Here is a 24,486-nt window from a genome sequence, read left to right on the forward strand (position 1 = left end):
TATGCCTCTCTCTCTCTCTCTCTCTCTCTCTCTCTCTCTCTCGATTACACATATTCGAGTCCACTCTTCCACTTCCCTCCAAATTAGAGCTTTAATGGTGCTAGATAACCAAGAAGATCCCACAATGATAGACAAGCACAAAGACATAATGCCTCTAATGCTCAAAATCCTCCATGCTTGGATCTTCAGTGCTTTGAATGTGGAGAGTTGAGACAACACCAAGCTTATTATGCTATGATCGCTTCACCCTTGGCTGGCCTTCTGAAGAAAGGGGTGAAGATAAATTGGGAACCACAACACCACAAAATACTTGATAAACTTAAGCAGTTTGTCACTACTGAACCTTGTCTAAAGGTATAACAGTTTAACCTCAAGGGAGTCACCCATAAATATGTTAATATAACATGTCAATTCAATTTAAGGGGTTTTAAAACCACAAATTCTACCCTTATTTAATATACAAAAGGGTACTAAACATAGGAGGTTTACACAAATTGAATAAGAAAAATTTTTCTTCTATTTAAATGAAAAATCTACAGATAACAAGTTTTTAAAATAGGCTTTGAGGGCAGGTGATACAGAGGTTTACATATAGTGATCACCTTCATATTTCAACTAGAACTTTGATGTCATCACTACTGCTAGTGGTATAGCAGTTGGAGGAGCATGAGTTCAAGAATGTAGACCAATAGATTTCACCTTACATAAGCTTAAGGTTCATGAGAACAAATACCCAACCCATGACCTTGAACTATTGGCAATCATTCACGCTCGAAAGCTATGGAGGAATTACTTATTAATAGGAAGGAATTTACGACTTATAAACAACCATTAGAGCTCAAAGTGGATCTTAACACAACCACCCTTGAATATACGACAAAGACACTTGATAAAACTTTTGCAAGAATATGATTTTGACTTTATCTATCACCCAAGAAAGAAAACACAGTTGCAGACTTACTTAGCTGAAAATCCTTTTTGACCAACATATCTATACCCAACAGTTCAATAATTAAAAGGATATAAGAAGTTGCATTGTCAAATCAAAGTATCAAAGGAAATTTTCCATTGTTCAGACTAGTGAATTAAAGAATATACCATCAATGAAACATTTATGATAACCATTGTCTCTATTATAGAGGTAGGTTATGTGTACCAAAGGATACTAGCTTAAAAAAGCTATCTTGGTTGAGGCCCATGATAGTCTTACTTCAGAAACCCAGGGTATGCAAAGACCCTCAATGTTGTGAGCAAAATCTTCTATTGGATTGGGAAGAATGCGGATGCGCTACGCTTTTCACATAGCCTCAAGCCCACTTTTGCAAATATAATACTGGTTTGCCCTCTAGAAAACCATATCTTCCTCACTCAATTATCTATTGAGGCAACTTCATGGAAGCTTGAGCACTTCCATACACAAGCCCACACACCTTTGAAGAAGAGATAAAACCCTAATTGCAACCCTCACACACTCGAACCAGGTAGGAGTTGTAGCAGCAAACCATAGAAGAAGCCTATGTATCTCTCTTCAAAGAGGTTCAAAGTGTTGATATTCAATTCCAAATAAGCTATCCCTTTGCTTAGAGTCATAGCATCATGAGTAAATTTTTACTATTAAGCACAAGAATGAACCATTTTGGCCATTAAAAGCGCAAACGACCTGGGAAAATTGCTAAAATATGTGGAAAATTTCCCTTGAGCTCAATCTTCATGTTGAAATTTATTTTTCTCTTTTTGTGATTTCTAATCATATAATTGATATCTATGCATGCCAACTGCTATTTTTGGACGGTTTTCACCTACTTTAATATTTCTTGGCGAAATGAGCATCTCACCATGATGCACCTTACCATATGTACATTATTAATCCAAATTTAAAATGTTCTAAAGTAAAAAAATGCAATGGTTCCATGACTAGGGCCTCACCGTAACAACCATGACACATGTTTTCACACATATGACAATATGTACATAGTAATGTTTGCTCCCACACATCAAAAAGTATAAAAAGTGTGGTGAACATTTTAATTTCACATTATATACGTGCCATGACAAGACAATGTGCGTACCTAAAAGTGCACAAATCAAGTACATAAACCTTCAACACGAATGCTAGAAATTCATAAATCTTGGTAAACATACGTAAATGGAATAATTTTTACCTTTCTATTATAGCCAAATCCAATTTCTAGGCTCTACTTATTAGTGATGTCTTTCCTTTCTAGAATTCCATCTCTATTTCATGGCTATATACCATGAAATAATCGATGGAGGATCAGTCTTGGTATATATGCCCTCTTCATCTTTCTTTGTAGCTTGCAAATTTCTTGATGCTCTCCCCCAATGAACCTGTCCATACATTGTGAGTTAGGGTTATCTGGATGAGACCTTGTGAGTAATGCCCTTCCCACATAACACATCATTTAAAAGGATACACGGCACGTCTAATATCCATTCGCAAGGAGTATCCTTGTCAACACACTCAAGGTACTTTGAAAGGTAGTATATGCACTCTCCAAGCACCCATCCCTCAACCTTTGAACCCTTTGATTGTTCTCTTAACCGAATAATCCCCTTCAAAATACCCATGAACCTCTCAATCCGAAACATTCAATGAGTGCTAAAAACTCCTATATACTCTATCTCATCCAACTTTTGGATGAGTAAGTGGACTCGAATGTCAAAGAAATAAGTTGTAAGATCCTTCTTTGCCAAGCAAAGAAGTTCAATCACTCCCTTTTTTCTGTTATATTGATTTTATATGAATCTTATTAGACATGATCCATCCATTAAAAAAAGAACGAAAATCATGGAAACAGTTATTAAAGCACATATATAAACATTCACAAGCTACAAACATAGCTTGCTAGCTTCCCTGAATGATAGATAATATTGTTGAATACCACTCATTAGGAAACTATCAATAACAAGGGGAGAATGTGATACATTTATTAATGTGCAATCAAATTAGCTATCATCTTAAAACAATATATCACTTTTTTTTTTGTTACCTTGATGAAATTATGGAAGTAATGTGTTTTTAAGGTCAAAAGGCTCGTGCCTTCCATAGTACATATGTTCTACAATGATGCACTATATCTTATGGGTTTTTAATCTCCTTGGAGACTAGCACCCATGTCATACGTACATACTTGTTTTGACCCGTCTCTTTATCACCTTGGAGCTACATGTTGCACTAGTAATTTGTCTTTGATATCATTTCTAGCCACCTCTATGTCCTTCAAACAACCTGACGTTTTCACGAAGAGTGACCTATATTCTTGAACATATGCATAAGATCAAGAAAATGAGAGATTTTCAAAACCTTCCAATACTCTTAAAAAAACCGTGTGGAGATAGAGGGAGCTATAGCCAACCATCCTTGATGTTATCATGATGTCTATTACTTGTAAGCTCTGACTCTGGATCAATGATGGACCCTTTGGCTCACTTTTTCTACCAATTCATAAGTTTCTTCCGTTCTTGGCTTTCTATAAAAATATCTAGCTTGTGTGTTGCAACTTAGTAAGTGATCTTTGGGTAAGAAACATTAATGCTAAAGATTTTTTTTTTAGATGCTTACTATGTGTAGAATTTAATCAATAACTATAGGAGGGCTAGGTTCATAACTCTTGATTAAACACTCTAGATCCCTAGCAAAACATTTAGCATGAGGGTTAAAAAATCAAAATAAAACGAAAACATATCCATATATTTTACTTAATCACAACTCTGGAAATGTATATAGTTCATGCTATAATTTGATAAACTTTCAATCTTCTTTCTTCTTCCTATTTTGAAATGCTAATCACATTTATGACTCTCCACAACTCTTGGAGATCATCATTTAGAGGTTCCAAATATATGTTAAAAATTTTATATTTAAAGTTTTATGGAATTTTGAGAGACACATTTAGTGGTTTTTTCAAAACAAATAAAGAGTGAAAAGTTGTAGTTAACAAGAACCACTAGCCAAGTAGACCATTTACTTGAATGCATAAAGAATGGATTCACACCATCCAAAACAATGCCTATCTTAATGTGTTGTGGCTCTTCCAACTATGGCCATTTTGAATTGATATACTTGAAGGCAAGACAATCCAAGGAAATTCACATAATCGCATCTATATTTGCATTCTTTGCTCCACAGTCCATAAATTTTGATAAGTATGAGATTCATAATATATGTTGTATATGGGAAGACAATAAAAAATGTCAAATTTTCTTACAAGGGTACCTTTTACTCGTATCTTTATAATGAAATGTTTTACGTTTTGAAGATAGCTTGGTCAACATATTCTTCACCTCATCCCTTGATTATAGGAACAATGTTGTTTGAGGATAAAACCTTTTGAGATAGTATCCTCCGATATTTTGAGTAAACACCATATTTAGCTTCAATTTAACATCGGTAACCGTCAATAACAAGGGGGAGAATGTGCTACACTCACCAATTTATAATCAAGTTATCATCTGAGAACAACAATTTATTTCGATAAAACATATTCATTTGAAGTCTCAATTTGTATTAAACTATGGTTTAAGAACTTAATTCAAATGTAATGCATAATGGCTTGAAATCCATGCGTATGAAAATGCCATAAGCTAAGAGATAAGCATTCTTGAGAACCTATTCTTGTGGTCATTGTATGAGTGTCCTAATCTTAAGTTTAATGTCCATACTTAAAAGACTAATATTTATCTTTTGTAATCTAAGTTTTATTTTGTTCATTGATTTTGTATCTTTGTACATTTCATTAATGCCATAAAGTAGTTTCACTCTCATAATTCTAAATTTGAAAGGGGTAAGAACTTATTGCTTTGATCTAATTTTTCCTAATATGAATATTTCAATTAGTTGACAACATCTTTAGTGATATGTGTGCACTCTTGGATATGTAATTAGAGTTTGTAATCAATTGTATGCTGAATGTGTGAAGGTTTTAGGGCCTTGATTTCAATGTCACTTGTGTGAAACACGATTAAACTACGTTAATAGGGAGAGAATGTTAGTAACGAATAACCCCTACACCAACAAGCAAATATTGGACAACAATAGTTCTTTTGTGTATTGTATAGTTTTGAGCTCATGTGAAGTTTCAATTCGTATTAAACTATGGGTTAACGACTTAATTTAAATGTAATGCATAATGGCTTGAAATCCATGCTTATAAAAATGCCATAAGCTAAAAGATAAGCATTCTTGAGAACCTATTCCTGTGGTCATTCTATGAGTGGCCCAATCTTAAGTTTAATGCCCATACTTAAAAGGCTAATGCTAATCTTTTGTAATTAGAGTATATCTTGTTTGATTAATCTAAGTTTTATTTTGCTCATTGATTTTGTTTCGTTTACATTTCATTAATGCCATAAAGTAGTTTCACTCAAGTTATTCTAAATTTGAAAGGGGTAAGGACTTCTTGCTTCGATCTATTTCTTTCTAATGTGAATATTTCAATTAGTTGACATCATCTTTAGTGGTATGTGTGTACTCTTGGTTATGTGATTAGAGTTTGTATTTGAGTGTATGCTTGAATGTGTGAAGGTTTTAGGGCCTTGAGTTCAATGTCACTTTTGTGGACTACCTTAAGAGGGAGAGAATGTTGGTAACGAATAACCCCTACATCAACCATGTACCAAGAAAATATTGGACAACAATATTTCTTTTGTGTATTGTATAGTTTTGAGTTCATTTGAAGTTTCAATTTGTATTAAACTATGGGTTAAGGACTTAATTTGAATGTAATGCATAATGGCTTGAAAGCCATGCTTATAAAAATGCCATAAGCTAAGAGATAAGCATTTTTGAGAACCTATTCTTGTGGTCATTCTATGAGTGACCCAATCTTAAGTTTAATGCCCATACTTAAAAGGCTAATTTTAATCTTTTGTGATTAGAGTCTATCTTGTTTGATTAATCTAAGCTTTAATTTTGTTCATTAGTTTTGTTTCTTTTACATTTCATTAATATCATAAAGTAGTTTCACTCTCATTATTCTAAATTTGAAAAAGGGTAAAAACTTCTTGCTTCAATCTAATTTCTTACTAATATGAATATTTGAATTAGTTGACAACATCTTTAGTGGTATGTGTGCACTCTTGGATATGTGATTAGAGTTTGTAATTAATTGTATGCTTGAATGTGTGAAGGTTTTAGGGCCTTGAGTTCAATGTCACTTGTGTGGGACATGATTAAACTACTTTAAGAGGGAGAGAATGTTAATAAACGAATAAGCTCTACACCAACCATGCATCAAGCAAATAATGGACAACAATATTTCCTATGTGTAATGTTTAGTTTTAAACTCATTTGAGTTTCAATTTATATTAAACTATGGGTTATGGACCTAATTCAAATATGATGTATAATGGTTTGAAATCCATGCTTATAAAAATTCCATAAGCTAAGAGATAAACGTTCTTGAGAACCTATTCTTGTGGTCAATCTATGAGTGTCGTAATCTTAAGTTTAATGTCCATACTTTAAAGGCTAATGTTAATATTTTGTAATCTAAGTTTTATTTTGTTCATTGGTTTTGTTTCTTTTACATTTCATTGAAGCCATAATGTAGTTTGACTCTCTTTATTCTAAATTTGAAAGGATAAGAACCTCTTGCTTCGACCTAATTTCTTTTTAATGTGAATATTTCAATAGGTTGACAACATCTTTAGTGGTATGTGTGCTCTTGGATATGTGATTAGAGTTTGTAATTAATTGTATTCTTGAATGTGTGAAGGTTTTAGGGCCTTGAGTTCAATGTCACTTGTGTGGGACATGATTAAACTACCTTAATAGGGATAGAATTTAGTAAGGAATAACCCCTACACCAACCATGCATTAAGCAAATAGTGGACAACAATATTTCTTTTGTGAACTGTATAGTTTTGAGCTCATTTGAAGTTTCAATTTGTATTAAACTATGGGTTAAGGACTTAATTTGAATGTAATGCATAGTTGAATGTCACTTGTGTGGCACATGATTAAACTACTTTAAGAGGGAGAGAATGTTAGTCTTGAATAACCCCTACACCAGCCATGCATCAAGCAAATAATGGACAACAATATTTCTTATGTGTACTATATAGTTTAAAGCTCATTTGAAGTTTCGATTTGTATTAAACTATCCGTTAAGGACTTAATTCAAATGTAATGCATAATGGTTTGAAATCCATGCTTATAGAAATGCTATAAGCTAAGATATAAACATTTTTGGGAACCTATTCCTGTGGCCATTCTATGAGTATCCTAATCTTAAGTTTAATGTCCCATACTTAAAAAGCTAATGCTAATCTCTTGTAAACTAAGTTTTATTTTGTTCATTGGTTGTGTTTCTTTTACATTTCATTAATTCCATAATGTAGTTTGACTCTCATTATTCTTAATTTGAAAGGGGTAAGAACTTCTTGCTTTGATCTAATTTCTTTCTAATATGAATATTTCAATTAGTTGATCTTTAGTGGTATGTGTGCACTCTTGGATATGTGATTAGAGTTTGTAATTAATTGTATGCTTGAATGTGTGAAGGTTTTAGGGCCTTGAGTTCAATGTATTCATCTTGAGTGTCCCGGGAGTCCCCGTAACACTTGGTATCAGAGAAAGTGTTACGGGGACTCCCGGGACACTCAAGATGAACACCTTCACCAAGAGCCCAAGGGCCCGCAACTTAGAGCTCACATGCTAGGAGGCTCGCATCCACTGACTTGAGCCCCCTTGGTGGCTCGTTGATGGGCTCGTCCAGAAAACGACCCGAGATCACGTTTAGCTTGACGCGCGCAGGAGCCTTGGTGGCACCGCGCGGAGTTGAAGTTTAGTTGAGTGCGGAAGCGTCTTTATGATCAAGTTGAGCGAACAAGGCTATTTGTAACTTGTGTGGAACACGATTGAACTACCTTAATAGGGAGAGAATGTTAGTTATGAATAACCCCTACACCAACCATGCATCAAGAAAATAGTGGACAATAATATTTATTTTGTGTATTGTTGCGCTCATTTAAAGTTTTAATTTGTATTAAACTATGGATTAAGGATTTAATTTGAATGTAACGCATCATGGCTTGAAATCCATGCTTGTAAAAGCCATAAGCTAAAAGATAAGCATTCTTGAGAACCTATTCCTGTGGTCATTCTATGAGTGGTCCAATCGTAAGTTTAACGTCCATACTTAAAAGGCTAATGTTAACCTTTTGCAATTAGAGCATATCTTGTTTGATTAATCTAAGATTTATTCCGTTCATTGGTTTTGTTTCTTTTACATTTCGTTAATGCAATAAAGTAGTTTCATGCGTCCACAAGAGATAGTGCTTCCATGTGTTTAGGGCATGTAGAAAAACTAAAATCTCTTTTTTGTATATGCCCAAGACCCGTCATCGACATTGAGCCTTCGGCTCTCATATGCTATGGCATGTCCTTCTTGAAGCAAGACTGCTCCAAGGCAATCACCACAAGCATCACATTGGACCTCAAATGGCTTTGAGAGATCCTAAAGCATAAGGACTGGTTGAGAGGTAAGCTTCTCTTTGAGCTTGTCAAAAGCATTTTGCTCCTTAGTAGTCCATGAATACTTAATGTTCTTCTTTGTTAAGTCATGTAATGGTCGTGCTATTTGAGAAATTTTTCTATGAAGAATCTATAGTATACACACATACCAATAAAGCTTCTTAGCTCATGTAGATTCCTTGGATTAAGCCATGCTTTTATTACCTCCAAATTTGATGGATCCATACGGATACCATCTTGAGAGATAATGTGACTTGAATATTGAATCTCTTATAGAAAAACTTAACTTTTTTTTTTAATGAATGAAAAGCTTATTCTCTCTCATAACTTGAAAGATTACCTAGAGGTGTCACTTGTACTTCTCAAGAGAATTTGAGTGGCCTGAATTTTTTTGTCGATCGTGAGTTTAAATGCGGATAGAGAATTTGTCAGGCCAAAACTTGTAGCTTATCAAATAGACTTCTACCCGCGGCACGGGAAATCCCTTTTTTTATGGTGATCCTATTTAGTGCTCTACAGTTGACACACATGTGATATGTGCCATCATTCTTTTGCACTAAAAGTACTGATGAAGAGAATGGAGAGGAGGTAGGCCTCACCATCCCTTTTTCCACCAATTCATGCACTTGCCTCATGATCTCCTCTTGTTGAGCTTGTGAAACTGAATAAGGAGGTTTATTAGGGGTGATCTTTCTAGTAGAATCTCTATTGCATGGTCATCATCCCCTAGTTTTGGAGGTAGCTCATTAGGGATGTTATCAATGAGAACGTCTTGGAATCCATTTAGGAAATTAGACAACTCCAATTTCTCTTGATTCCCTTTATTGTTACTTGTGAAGATATTAGAATCATTTACAGATTCTCTAACAAAAATCATATACGCAAAAAATAGAGCTTTTCATTGACCTACAAAAATCAAGCGTATTTACGAGGGATATGGTGTTCCCCGAATCATTAGGATCTATGTACATGCTCTTTTCCTTGTAGGTGAAGTAGATTCTCCTTTCAAGGAACTTCATGTTGGCAGCCATGTGGTTGAACCATGGTGTCCCTAGGATAACGTCCTCATGTTGGAGAGGCGAGATGAAAAAATCTTCTTTGTCGACGTAGATTTGAACATGAAGCCTCAACTTCCCAATCAAGGGAGTAACAGAGGCTTGCTATCCCTTGAAAATTGCATCAGTAGTTATAGTATCTCCCGGCTCAAAAGATTGAATGCCCAACTTGGTGGCCAACTCTGTTGATATGAAGTTGTGAGTAGAGCTAGGGTCAAATAAGATGAAGGAATCATGTTACCTTACCTTTTTCCAAGCATAGGAGAGGAATGAGCCTTTGCAATGAGTATCCTCTTTTGGAGCTTCAACCTTGGAAGCTCTAGGAGTGTCATTGCGTACATTTCTTTTGGGGCAAGAACGATAACCGTGTCCTTGCTCCCCACACTTAAAGCATTTATGGTCTTTACGAAAGGCTTCTAATTCTTTGGGAGAGAGCTTATTTTTATCTTTGTAATCTCCTTTCTCCTTGGCCTTGTTGTTGTTGCCTTGAGAATAGTTTTGAGCATTGCTTTTCTCTTTAGCTTCATTCTGATTCTTGTTTTCCATGGGCTTGAAATTTATTCTCGCCCCTTGTTGGAAATTGATCATTGAAGCAACCATAGTGTGGTGGATGGCTTTGGTGATAGTGGTAGGCTGTTGTGAGTTGACATACGCGGCCATTTCTTTAGGCAATCCCACACAAAATTATTTCTTTTGTTCGGTAAAGTCTATCCTTTGAAAGACTGTAGCTTTGAGATGTAAATCCCAAAACTTGTATACATATTTGTGGATAGACTTGTTGAAGAGTAGCTTCAAACTTTGCCATTCGGTGAGCACTTTGTCCTTGGCATCGCTTGCAAGGAATTACTTCATTACGGAAATTGGTAGAGTTTTCCATGTGTTTGGGGCTTTATTGTTCCCACAAAGGCTAGACCACCATTGACGAGTAGATTTCTGGAAGTGCATAGCTACATTTGTAGCTTGGAGGACTCCGTGAAGCCTCGTCTCCAAAGGCCGCATCAAATTGTTGGATGAAGGCCAATACTTTGTTGGTGGCACCAAAGGTGCCATCATAGGTAAGAAAAGAGATACTCTTTCCTCCCTCTTTGAATTTCTTGAGCTTTTGGGACCTTCAGCATGCAGGGTAAGTTTTCTGATGTCCTCTCCTCTTGTATTCTCTAGGAGAATAACTATTGCTTTCGTCGGAAGAGGAGGAAGGTGAAGAAGAAGAAAAAGAGGGTGACCTCTTTCTTGACTTTTTCTTCCTTTATTTCTCCTCTTCCCTTTCGAGATGACGAGGGGAAGGACTAGGGGTTGACCATTTTCTCTTGGGAGGAGTTGGCGACAGTCTAGACCACCGTCTTCGTGGAGCCACATCTTCAAAAAAACTTAGGGATTTGCTTCTTTTTTTTCTCTTTCTTTGGATTTTTCCTCTTTTATGGGAGAGAGTTTTCTTTTGGGAGTTTCATCAAGAGGCCTCCTAAACTCTCTCTTCTCTTGGAGAGGAAGGGAAATCACAAAAGCACAAAGTTGTTGGATAACTTCGGCTTGCAAAGTAGGGTTGCCCATAGCTTGATGCAACCTAGTAACAAGATAATTGATAAACATGGGGGCATCATCATTAGTACCTTCATGTGAAAAATCAAAGTTAGCAATGTTCATTCTACTCCCTTGGTTATTGTCAGCCATGCTAATTATACTTATGTGTTTACTTAGTGTATCCTTTGGCAATTCAAAACCTTAGTTGCTACTCATCTTAGCCTTTGAAAATAAGCCCTTAAGTATCTACACCCACGGATCGAATTGGTTAATTATAGAGAGTACCGGGGTGGGTCGAACATAGCAGAATTGCCAAGGGATAGCTCCTTTCGAACTTCTTATGGCTGAATAGTGGTAAAGTCATAGGAAAGTCTAAAAAGATCCCATTATCAAGACCAAAGCTCCCGAGGTGTGCACCATATCCCACGTAGTGGGTTCAACAAATCCGATAATAGATCCCAATCCCACTTACCCTAATATAATTAACAAAATCAACCAAGACTACTTAAGGACCTCTCTTCTTAAGCAAGAAAAGAGAAACTAAACGCTTCGATACCATTGTATTGGGAATGACCTATGAACTTTGAGAATAGCAGAATTAAGAGAATTAGAGTGAGCATTTTTGTGAGGTTACTTTGAGAACATAGAGGGTGAACTTAATTGATGGTAGCAACATGAACATAGTACTTAATTAACTTGGCATGAGCAATAATTTTGCAAGAGAGAGAGTATTAGAGAACATGACAATAGTTGAGGACCGGATTTACTTGGAGCCGGTCCCCCCTCCAAAAGGCGTTTGTATTATAGATTCTCCCATCAAGAGAGACTTGGTACAATACAGTCTTGTGTTCCTTGTGACTTGTGTTCCTTGGTACAATACAATCTTGTGTTCCTTGTGACTTGGTGATGCTATGAAGATGGAAGCTTCATGCATCACGAGCATAACATAAACTTTGCAAAAAGCCTTAACTATCCCAAGGTCTCAAACACCTTTGAAGGTGGAGAGAGCTAGCGGGGAATGTGGACAGGGAAGAGGAAGAAGAATCATTCATAGGAGAAAGAAATAGTTCCTCACTTATCATCACTCTTCTAGCTTAGCATAGCATAATAGCATAGTAATGAAGATGAAGAAGATGGCAAGGTTAAGTATTGAACTCTTGGTTGGATTTGCATTGCATAGCCAAGATTGTTGGTGTAGGCTCTCAGCTTCTCACCAAGCTTGGAGAAGAAGATGGAGCTCTTGCACTTTGCACTCCACACAATGAAAGTATGTGTATGGTGTGTGTGTGGGAGAGTATACCCCCTCTCATGCTTGGTGTCTCTCTCTCTCTCTCTCTCTCTCTCTCTCATATTATTTAACTCTCTTTGAGAAAAAGAGCTTTATGCATCTAAATTATCATTGGATCCTTTTAAAGCCTATCCAATATGATTTAAGCACATCATGAGGGCCACATGGGGAGGATCTTGACATGTGTCTTTTATACTTCTTAAGATATCATGTTTGAATTGAACACTTCAAGTACTTAGTCATTTAAGCATGGAAACCATTTATGCCTATTGAGAGTTTATGTTTGAATTGAGCACTTCAAGAATCTTAGTCATTTAAGCACTAGAAGCACCTCTTGAGAGATCATATTTGAATTGAAAACTTCAAGTACCTTAGTCATTTAAGCATGAGAAGCACCTCAAGCTTGGGAAAGGTTTCCACAAACACTTTAAGTACTTTAGTTAGTACGCGTGACAAGCACCTCAGGCTTGGGTAGGATTCCCACCTCAAGGTCAGCTCTAGCTTGCCGAAGGTCAAAGGACTTTTTAACACCAACTTTTGGAGGTATTTAATGAAGCTAACCCTAAGGTCTTTTAAGCTCCATTAGATGCAAGTTTATCTTTGAAAGACTACCTTCTTTTGGACCTCTATTCAGATATAACCATCTCTCCTCTTGGTCCCTTGCCTAGGTAAATCTAGAAGCACGTATTGCACATTGCTCTTTGGTAGACTGTCTCCTTTTGGACCCCTATTGAGATGCAACCATTTCTCCATTTGGTCCCTTGTTGAGATAGGTCTAGAAGCACATATCTATATCCTAACTCTTGTTTCCTTTTTATCTTCCCTTATTAAATGATCAATTTAATATGAGATTATCATTTGGTAAAGCTAGATATTATGTTTTGTGAAATTTTTTGTGTACTGTATAGTGTTGAGCTCATTTAAATTTTCAATTTGTATTAAAACACGGGTTGAGGAATTAATTCAAATGTAATTTGAAATCCACTCTTATAAAAATGCCATAAGCTAAGAGATAAGCATTCTTGAGAACCTATTCCTGTGGTCATTGTACGAGTAGCCCAATCTTAAGTTTAATGTCCATACTTAAAAGGCTAATGTTAATATTTTGTAATTAGAGTATATCTTGTTTGATTAATCCAATTTTATTTTGCTCATTGGTTTTGTTTCTTTTACATTTCTTTAATGCCATAAAGTAGTTTCACTCTCATTATTCTAAATTTGAAAGGGGTAAGAAGTTCTTGCTTCGATTTAATTTCTTTCTAATGTGAATATTTCAATTAGTTGAGAACATTTTTAGTGGTATGTGTGCACTCTTGGTTATGTGATTAGGGGTTGTAATTAATTGTATGCTTGAATGTGTGAAGGTTTTAGGGCCTTGAGTTGAATGTCACTTGTGTGGACTACCTTCAGAGGGAGAGAATGTTAGTAAGGAATAACCCCTACACCAACCATGCATCATGCAAATAGTGGACAACGATATTTCTTTTGTGTACCGTATAGTTTTGAGCTCATTTGAAGTTTCAATTTGTATTAAACTATGGGTTAAGGACTTAATTTGAATGTAATGCAGAATGGTTTGAAATCCATGCTTATAGAAATGCTATAAGCTAAGAGATAAATTTTTTTGAGAACCTATTCCTGTGGCCATTCTATGAGTATCCTAATCTTAAGTTTAATGTCCCATACCTAAAAAGCTAATGTTAATCTCTTGTAAACTAAGTTTTATTTTGTTCGTTGGTTGTGTTTCTTTTAAATTTTATTAATACCATAATGTAGTTTGACTCTCATTATTCTTAATTTGAAAGGGATACGAACTTCTTGCTTTGATATAATTTCATTCTAATATGAATATTTCAATTAGTTGACAACATCTTTAGTGGTATGTGTGCACTCTTGGATATGTGATTAGAGTTTGTAATTAATACCATAATGTAGTTTGACTCTCATTATTCTTAATTTGAAAGGGATACGAACTTCTTGCTTTGATATAATTTCATTCTAATATGAATATTTCAATTAGTTGACAACATCTTTAGTGGTATGTGTGCACTCTTGGATATGTGATTAGAGTTTGTAATTAATTGTATGCTTGAATGTGTGAAGGTTTTAGGGCCTTGAGTTCAATGTCACTTGTGTGGAACACGATTGAACTACCTTAAAGGGAGAGAATGTTAGTTACAAAAAACCCCTACAACAACCATGCATCAAGAAAATAGTGGACAATAATATTTCTTTTGTGTATTGTATAGTTTTGAGCTCATTTAAAGTTTTAATTTGTGTTAAACTATGGATTAAGGATTTAATTTGAATGTAATGCATAATGGATTGAAATCCATGCTTAAAAAAATGCCATTATGCCATTAGCTAAAAGATAAGCATTCTTGAGAACCTATTTCATTGGTCATTCTATGAGTGGCCCAATCTTAAGCTTAACGTCTATACTTAAAAGGCTAATGTTAATCTTTTGTAATTAGAGCATATCTTGTTTGATTAATCTAAGATTTATTTTGTTCATTGGTTTTGTTTCTTTTACATTTCGTTAATGCAATAAAGTAGTTTCATGTGCCCACAAGAGATAGTGCTTCCATGTGTCTAGGGCATGTAGAAAGACTAAAATCTCTTTTTTGTATATGCCCAAGACCCGTCATCGACAGTGAGCCTTCGACTCTCATATGCTATGGCATCCTTCTTGAAGTAAGACTTCTCCAAGGCAATCACCACAAGCATCACATTGGACTTCAAATGGCTTTGAGAGATCCTAAAGCATAAGGACTGGTTGAGAGGTAAGCTTCTCTTTGAGCTTGTCAAAAGCATTTTGCTCCTTAGTAGTCCATGAATACTTAATGTTCTTCTTTGTTAAGTCATGTAATGGTCGTGCTATTTTTGAGAAAATTTTTCTATGAAGCATCTATAGTATGCACACATACCAATAAAGCTTCTTAGCTCATGTAGATTCCTTGGATTAAGCCATGCTTTTATTATCTCCAAATTTGATGGATCCATACGGATACCATCTTGAGAGATAATGTGACATGAATTTTGAATCTCTTATAGAAAAATTTAACTTTTTTTTTTAATTAATGAAAAGCTTATTCTCTCTCATAACTTGAAAGATTACCTAAAGGTGTCACTTGTACTTCTCAAGAGAATTTGAGTGGCCTGAATTTTTTTTCTCGATCGTGAGTTTAAATGCGGCTGGAGCATTTGTCAGTCCAAAACTTGTAGCTTATCAAATAGATCTTCTACCCGCGGCACGGGAAATCCCTTTTTTTATGGTGATCCTATTTAGTGCTCTATAGTTGACACACATGTGATCATTCTTTTGCCCTAAAAGTACTGATGAAGCGAATGGAGAGGAGCTAGGCCTCACCATCCCCTTTTCCACCAATTCATGCACTTGCCTCATGATCTGCTCTTGTTGAGCTTGTGAAACTCAATAAGGAGGTTTATTAGGTTCGGTCTTTCTAGTAGAATCTCTATTGTATGGTCATCATCCCCTAGTTTTGGAGGTATCTCATTAGGGATGTTATCAATGAGAACATCTTGGAATCCATTTAGGAAATTAAACATCTCCAATTCCTCTTGATTCCTTTATTGCTACTTGTGAAAATATTAGAATCATTTACAGATTCTCTAACAAAAATCATATACGCAAAAAATAGAGCTTTTCATTGACCTACAAAAAGCAAGCATATTTACCAGGGATATGGTGTTCCCCAAATCATTAGCATCTATGTACATGCTCTTTTCCTTGTAGGTGAAGTAGATTCTCCTTTCAAGGAACTTCATGTTGGCAGCCATGCGGTTGAACCATGGTGTCCCTAGGATAACATCCTCATGTTGGAGAGGAGAGATGAGAAAATCTTCTTTGTCGACGTAGCTTTGAACATGAAGCCTCAACTTCCCAATCAAGGGAGTAACAGAGGCTTGCTATCCCTTGAAAATTGCATCAGTAGTTATATCATCTCCCGTCTCAAAAGATTGAATGCCCACCTTGGTGGCCAACTCTGTTGATATGAAGTTGTGAGTAGAGCTAGGGTCAAATAAGATAAAGGACTCATGTTACCTTACCTTTTTCCAATCATAGGAGAGGAATGAGCCTTTGCAATGAGTATCCTCTTTTGGAGCTTCAACCATGGAAGCTCTAGGAGTGTCATTGCGTACATTTCATTTGGGGCAAGAACGATAACCGTGTCCTTGCTCCCCACACTTAAAGCATTTATGGTCTTTATGAAAGGCTTCTAATTCTTTGGGAGAGAGCTTATTTTTATCTTTGTAATCTCCTTTCTCCTTGGCCTTGTTGTTGTTGCCTTGGGAAGAGTTTTGAGCATTGCTCTTCTCTTTAGCTTCGTTTTCATCCTTGTTTTCCATGGGCTTGAAATTTATTCTCGCCCCTTGTTGGAAATTGATCGTTGAAGTAGCCATAGTGTGGTGGATGGTTTTGGTGATAGTGCTAGGCTGTTGTGAGTTGACATACACGGCCATTTCTTTAGGTAATCCCGCACAAAATTATTTCTTTTGTTCGGCGAAGTCTATCCTTTGAAAGACTGTAGCTTTGAGATGTAAATCCCAAAACTTGTCTACATATTTGTGGATAGACTTGTTGAAGAGTAGCTTCAAACTTTGCCATTCGGTGAGCACTGTCCTTGGCATCGCTTGCAAGGAATTACTTGATTATGGAAACTGGTAGAGTTTTCCATGTCTTTGGGGCTTTATTGTTCCCACAAAGGCTAGCCCACCATTGACAAGTAGAATTTCTAGTAGTGCATAGCTACATGGTGTAGCTTGGAGGACTTCGTGAAGCCTCATCTCCAAAGGCCGCATCAAATTGTTGGATGAAGGCCAATACTTTGTCGGTGGCACCAAAGGTGCCATCATAGGTAAGAAAATAGATACTCTTTCCTCCCTCTTTGAATTTCTTGAGCTTTTGGGACCTTCAGCATGGAGGGTAAGTTTTGCGATGTCCTCTTCTCTTGTATTCTGTAGGAGAATAACTATTGCTTTCGCCAAAAGAGGAGGAAGGTGAAGAAGAAGAAAAAGAGGGTGACCTCTTTCTTGCCTTTTTCTTCCTTTGTTTCCTCTCTTCCCTTTCGAGATGACGAGGGGAAGGACAATGGGTTGACCGTTTTCTCTTGGGAGGAGTTGGCGACAGTCTAGACCGCCGTCTTCGTGGAGCCACATCTTCAGAGAAACTGAGGGATTTGCTTCTTTTTTTTCTCTTTCTTTGGATTTTTCCTCTTTTATGGGAGAGAGTTTTCTTTTGGGAGTTTCATCAAGAGGCCTCCTAAACTCTCTCTTCTCTTGGAGAGGAAGGGAAATCACAAAAGCACAAAGTTGTTGGATAACTTCGGCTTGCAAAGTAGGGTTGCCCATAGCTTGATGCAACCTAGTAACAAGATAATTGATAAACATGGGGGCATCATCATTAGTACCTTCATGTGAAAAATCAAAGTTAGCAATGTTCATTCTACTCCCTTGGTTATTGTCAGCCATGCTAATTATACTTATGTGTTTACTTAGTGTATCCTTTGGCAATTCAAAACCTTAGTTGCTACTCATCTTAGCCTTTGAAAATAAGCACTTACGTATCTACACCCACGGCTCGAATTGGTTAATTATAAAGAGTACCGGGGTGGGTCTAACATAGCAGAATTGCCAAGGGATAGCTCCTTTTGAACTTCTTATGGCTCAATAGTGGTGAAGTCGTAGGAAAGTCTAAAAAGATCCCATTATCAAGACCAAAGCTCCTGAGGTGTGCACCATATCGCACATAGTGGGCTCAACAAATCCGATAATAGATCATAGTGGGCTCTTGCACTTTGCACTCCACACAATGAAAGTATGTGTGTGTGTGTGTGTGTGTGTGTGTGTGGGAGAGTATATCCCCTCTCATCCTCGGTCTCTCTCTCTCTCTCTCTCTCTCTCTCTCTCTCTCTCTCTCTCGTATTATTTAACCCTCTTTGAGGAAAAGAGCTTAATTATTTAATTTTATGCATCTAAATTATTATTGGATCCTTTTAAAGCCTATCCAATAGGATTTAAGCACATCATGAGGGCCACATGGGGAGGATCTATACATGTGTCTTTTATGCTTCTTAAAATATCATGTTTGAATTGAACACTTCAAGCACTTAGTCATTTAAGCATGGAAACCATTTATGACTATTGAGAGTTTATGTTTGAATTGAGTACTTCAAGAATCTTAGTCATTTAAGCACTAGAAGCACCTCTTGAGAGATCATATTTGAATTGAAAACCTTAAGTACCTTAGTCAGCCATTTAAGCATGAGAAGCACCTCAAGCTTGAGAAAGGTTTCCACAAACACTTTAAGCACTTTAGTTAGTAAGCATGACAAACACCTCGTGCTTGGGTAGGAATCCCACCTCAAGGTCAGCTCTAGCTTGCCTAAGGTCAAAGGAATTTTTAACACCAACCTTTGGAGGTCTTTAATGAAGCTAACCTTAAGGTCTTTTAAGCTCCATTGGATGCAACTTTCTCTTTTAAAGACTACCTCCTTTTGGACTCCTATTGAGATGTAACCATATCTCCTCTTGGTCCCTTGCTGAGGTAAATCTAGAAGCACTTATTGCACATTGCTCTTTGGTAGACTGTCTCCTTTTGGACCTCTATTGAGATGCAACCATTTCTCCATTTGGTCCCTTGTTGAGATAGGTCTAGAAGCACATATCTATATCCTAACTCTTGTTTCCCTTTTATCTTTCCTTATTAAATGACCAATTTAATATGAGATTATCATTTGGTAAAGGTAGATATTATATTTTATGAAATTTTTGTGTATTGTATAGTGTTGAGCTCATTTAAAGTTTCAATTTGTATTAAACACGGGTTGAGGAATTAAGTCAAATGTAGTTTGAAATCCACGCTTATAAAAATGCCATAAGCTAAGAGATAAGCATTCTTGAGAACCTATTCCTATGGTCATTGTTTGAGTAGCCCAATCTTAAGTTTAATGCCCATACTTAAAAGGCTAATGTTAATCTTTTGTAATTAGAGTATATCTTGTTTGATTAATCCAATTTTATTTTGCTCATTGGTTTTGTTTCTTTTACATTTCTGTAATGCCATAAAGTAGTTTCACTCTCATTATTCTAAATTTGAAAGAGGTAAGAAGTTCTTGCTTCGATTTAATTTCTTTATAATGTGAATATTTCAATTAGTTGAGAACATTTTTAGTGGTATGTGTGCACTCTTGGTTATGTGATTAGGGGTTGTAATTAATTGTATACTTGAATGTGTGAAGGTTTTAGGGCCTTGAGTTGAATGTCACTTGTGTGGACTACCTTAAGAGGGAGAGAATATTAGTAAAGAATAACCCCTACACCAACCATGCATCAAGCAAATAGTTGACAACAATATTTCTTTTGTGTACCGTATAGTTTTGAGCTCATTTGAAGTTTCAATTTGTATTAAACTATGGGTTAAGGACTTAATTGGAATGTAATGCATAATGGCTTGAAATCCACGCTGATAAAAAAGCCATAGTTTAAGAGATAAGCATTCTTGAGAACCTATTCCTGTGGTCATTCTATGAGTGTCCTAATCGTAAGTTTGATGTCCTTACTTAAAAGGCTAATGTCAATCTTTTGTAATCTGAGTTTGTTTTTTTCATTGGTTTTGTTTGTTTCACATTTCATAATGCCATAAAGTAGTTTCACTCGCTTTATTCTAAATTTAAAAGGGGTAAGGAATTCTTGGTCCGATCTAATTTCTTTCTAATGTGAATAATTCAATTAGTTGACAACATCTTTAGTGGTATGTGTGCACTCTTGGATATGTGATTAGAGTTTGTAATTATGCTTGAATGTGTGAAGGTTTTAGGGCCTTGAGTTCAATGTCACTTGTGTGGGACATGATTAAACTACTTCAAGAGGGAGAGAATGTTAGAACGAATAACCCCTACACCAACCATGCATCAAGCAAATAATGGACAACAATATTTCTTAGGTGTACTATATAGTTTAAAGCTTATTTGAGTTTCAATTGGTATTAAACTATGGGTTAAGGACTTAATTCAAATATAATGCATAATGGTTTGAAATCCATGCTTATAAAAATGCCATAAGCTAAGAGATAAACATTCTTGAGAACCTAGTCCTATGGCCACCCTATGAGTGTCCTAATCTTGAGTTTGATGTCCATACTTAAAAGGCTAATGTTAATCTTTTGTAATATGAGTTTTGTTTTGTTCATTGGTTGTCTTTCTTTTACATTTCGTTAATGCCATAAAGTAGTTTCTCTAATTATTCTAAATTTGAAAGAGATAATAACCTCTTGCTTCAATCTAATTTCTTTCTAATGTGAATATTTGAATTAGTTGACAACATCTTTAGTTGTATGTGTGCACTCTTGGATATGTGATTAATTAATTGTATGCTTGAATGTGTGAAGGTTTTAGGACCTTGAATTCGATGTCACTCGTGTGGAACATGATTAAACTACATTAATAGGGAAAGAATGTTAGTAACTAATAACCCTTACACCAACCATGCATCGAGCAAATAGCGGACAAAACTATTTCTTTTGTGTACTGTATAGTTTTGAGCTCATTTGAAGTTTCAATTTGTATAAAACTATGGATTAAGGACTTAATTTAAATGTAATGCATAATGGATTGAAATCCATGCTTATAAAAATTCCATAAGCTAAGAGATAAACATTCTTAAGAACCTATTCCTGTGGTCATTCTATGAGTGTCCTAATCTTTAAGTTTAATGTCCATACATAAAAAGCTAATGTTTATTTTTTGTAATCTAAGGTTTATTTTGTTTATTGATTTTATATCTTTTACATTTCAGTAATGCAATAACGTAGTTTAACTCTTACTATTCTTAATTTGAAAAGGGTAAGAACTTCTTGGTTTGAATATTTTAATTATTTGACAACATCCTTAGTGGTATGTGTGTACTCTTGAATATGTGATTAGAGTTTGTAATTAATTGTATGCTTGAATGTGGGAAGTTTTTAGGGCCTTAAGTTCAATGTCACTTGTGTGGACTACCTTGAGAGAGAGAGAGAGAGAGAGAGAGAGAGAGAGAGAGAGAGAGAATGCTAGTAACGAATAATCCCTACACCAACCATGCATCAAGCAAATAGTGGACAACGATATTTCTTTTGTATACTGTATCGTTTTGAGCTCATTTAAATTTTCAATTTGTGTTAAACTATGGTTTAAGAATTATTCAAATGTAATGCATAATGGTTTGAAATCCATGCTTATAAAAGTGCCATAAGCTAAGAGATAAACATTCTTAAGAACCTAATCCTGTGGTCATTCTATGAGTGTCCTAATCTTAAGTTTGATATCCATACTTAAAAGGCTAATGTTAATCTTTTGTAATCTAAGTTTTATTTTGTTCGAGAATGTTAGTAACGAATAATCCCTACACCAACCATGCATCAAACAAATAGTGGACAACAATATTTCTTTTGTGTATTGTATAAGTTTGAGCTCATTTGAAGTTTCAATTTGTATTAAATTATAGGTTAAGCACTTAATCCAAATGTAATGCATAATGGCTTGAAATCCATGCTTATAAAAATGTCATAAGCTAACAAATAAACATTCTTGAGAACCTATTCCTGTGGGCATTCTATAAGTGGCCGAATCTTAAGTTTAATGCCATTTCATTAATGTCATAAAGTAGTTTCAATCTCATTCTTCTAAATTTGAAAGGGGTAAGAACTTCTTGCTTTGATCTAATTTCTTTCTAATGTGAATATTTCAATTAGTTGACATCTTTAATGGTATGTGTCCATTCTTGGTTATGTGATGAGAGTTTGTAATTAATTGTATGCTTGAATGTGTGAATGTGTTAGGGCTTTGAGTTCAATCTCACTTTCGTGGGACATGATTAAACTACCTTAATTTGCATGTCTTGATCGAACAAGTCAATTTCAATGCAATGAGTGTGTACTTTGGTCATAAATGCTTATGCTGATGATTATGCTTTTGCCATTAAAAAGATTGACAAGTTGGACTTTGGTGAATTTGATGTATGTAGGTGTTGCTTGATTAGTTATTGGAGTTGTAGATTCATGGCTTATTTCTAAATACATTGATGAAGCATTCTTAAGAGAATTCTCTTATTGTATGCATCTTATAAAACTCTTCACACACTTTTGTGTGATGCCTCTAAGATTTATACAAATGTTAGGGTTAGTTGTAGCATAAGTAAAATTCACAACTCAAAACAGACAAAGATGGCACAAGAATCCGACTAGGGCTTGAAAACATTGAGTGCGAAAGTTTCATAGGGTGCATACAATAAGAGATTCCCTTAAGAGAATCCTTTATCGATATAAATAGAGATTAGCCATGAATTGCTAACTCTAACCACACTCTAAACATTAACCGAATAAAACCTACACACATCAAGTCTATCAAAGTCCGACTTGCCAATCTTCGAGAGTCGCAAGAGCACAATCATCAACACAAGTAATTTGATGAAAGCACATATTGCATTGAAGTTGGCCCCTTCTCATCATGTACCAATCAAAGTACTCTAATGATGTCACACACAAGTGACATCGAACAGAGTCTTAAAACCTTTACACACTTAAATATACAATCTCTAATCACATAACTGAGACTGCACACACACACTACACCAATCAAAAAAATTAGAGATGTCAACTAATTGAAATACTCACAATAGAAAGGAGTCAGTCAAGCAAGAAGTCATTACCTCTGTCAAATCTCAATAATGAGAGTGTAAAACTATTTCATGACATTAATGAAATGTAGAGAAAGCAAAATCAATGAACAAAATGGAGATTAGATTAACAAAGCATAACCTACTCTAATTTGAAAAGATTAGCACTACCCTTTTAAGCATGAGCATTAAGCTCAAGACTAAGACATGCCCACAAAAGTGATACTAAAAAATGAGCCCTCAAGAATGAGGCTTGAAGCCTCTCTACACAACAAGCTTCCTAGAAAAAACATGGATTTCAAGCCTCTATGCATTATGATAAAATTAAGCTCACAACCATAGGATATACAAATGTAAACCTAAAACTATATAAAACTAATAGGAAAAATTATAACATGTCCTCCTTTGCTTGGTGCATCTCTGGTGCATGTGTTAGCCGTATAGCATGGATTTCAAGCCTCTATGCATTATGATTAAATTAAGCTCACAACCATAGGATATACAAATGTAAACCTAAAACTATATAAAACTAATAGGAAAAATTATAACATGTCCTCCTTTGCTTGGTGCATCTCTGGTGCATGTGTTAGCCGTATAGCCAGAGTAAAAGCCTAGCACACCATCAACTAGACAAGAGAAGGAATGAGCACCAACTAGGAGGCATTGAGGTGGTGCACACTATCCTTCTTGCAACGTCATGTCTTTGAGTGCTGAGATTGTAGGAGATGTTGAGAAATGACATGCTCCTTTTTCTTCCTCCTTAATGTGGCATACTTCAAGAATGAAAAGAAGTCCAAAATTCTAGTGGAGGCACTCACTATTGTTGATCCAAACCCTGTTTGGCAGAGAGACGTAAAATATGGCCATTCTGAATCAGAAACTGAAAAAGAGGATGCCCCCTTGGTAATTGAGGATGTGGAATTCAAGCAGATGCATAGCTTGAAAGCTTTGAGGATGCGTCCCATAACTGATGGTAGTGTGGATGGGAAAGCAGATTTTCATCTCTATGAACAGAGACAGACTTGTCGCCGCCAAGGAAAAAAGGGATTTATCACCTCCAAGAAAAAGTTGTCATGATTCTGGAAGGGAACTTGTAAAAGAGACACTGATGGGAGTGAAAGAAATTTTGAAGTTGCAGCAGGCTGAAGAGCCCAAAGAGGAGGACAAACAGTTGGAATGGGGTAAAGCCTTGGTACAAAAAAGAGAAGCTGAGTGTCAACGTGCTTAGCTGGAAGCTGAAACGGCAAAGCCGTTCGCTAGGACAAGAGATGATTGCAATGCTCAGAGAACAAATCTGGTGGGGGGACACCATGGCCCACCTGGTGAAGAAGAAAGTAGCCGAACCTGTTCTAGTTGATTTGGGGGCCAGAGATGAAATGAACGAGTCTGGATTTGTAATTCCCCAAGAAATTCCAGCACACAGCTGGTTGAAGCGTGGTATTGTGCCCCCTCCA

Source organism: Adiantum capillus-veneris, chromosome 25 (assembly GCF_014529385.1).
Source record: "Adiantum capillus-veneris isolate H3 chromosome 25, ASM1452938v2, whole genome shotgun sequence".
NCBI lineage: Eukaryota > Viridiplantae > Streptophyta > Polypodiopsida > Polypodiales > Pteridaceae > Adiantum > Adiantum capillus-veneris.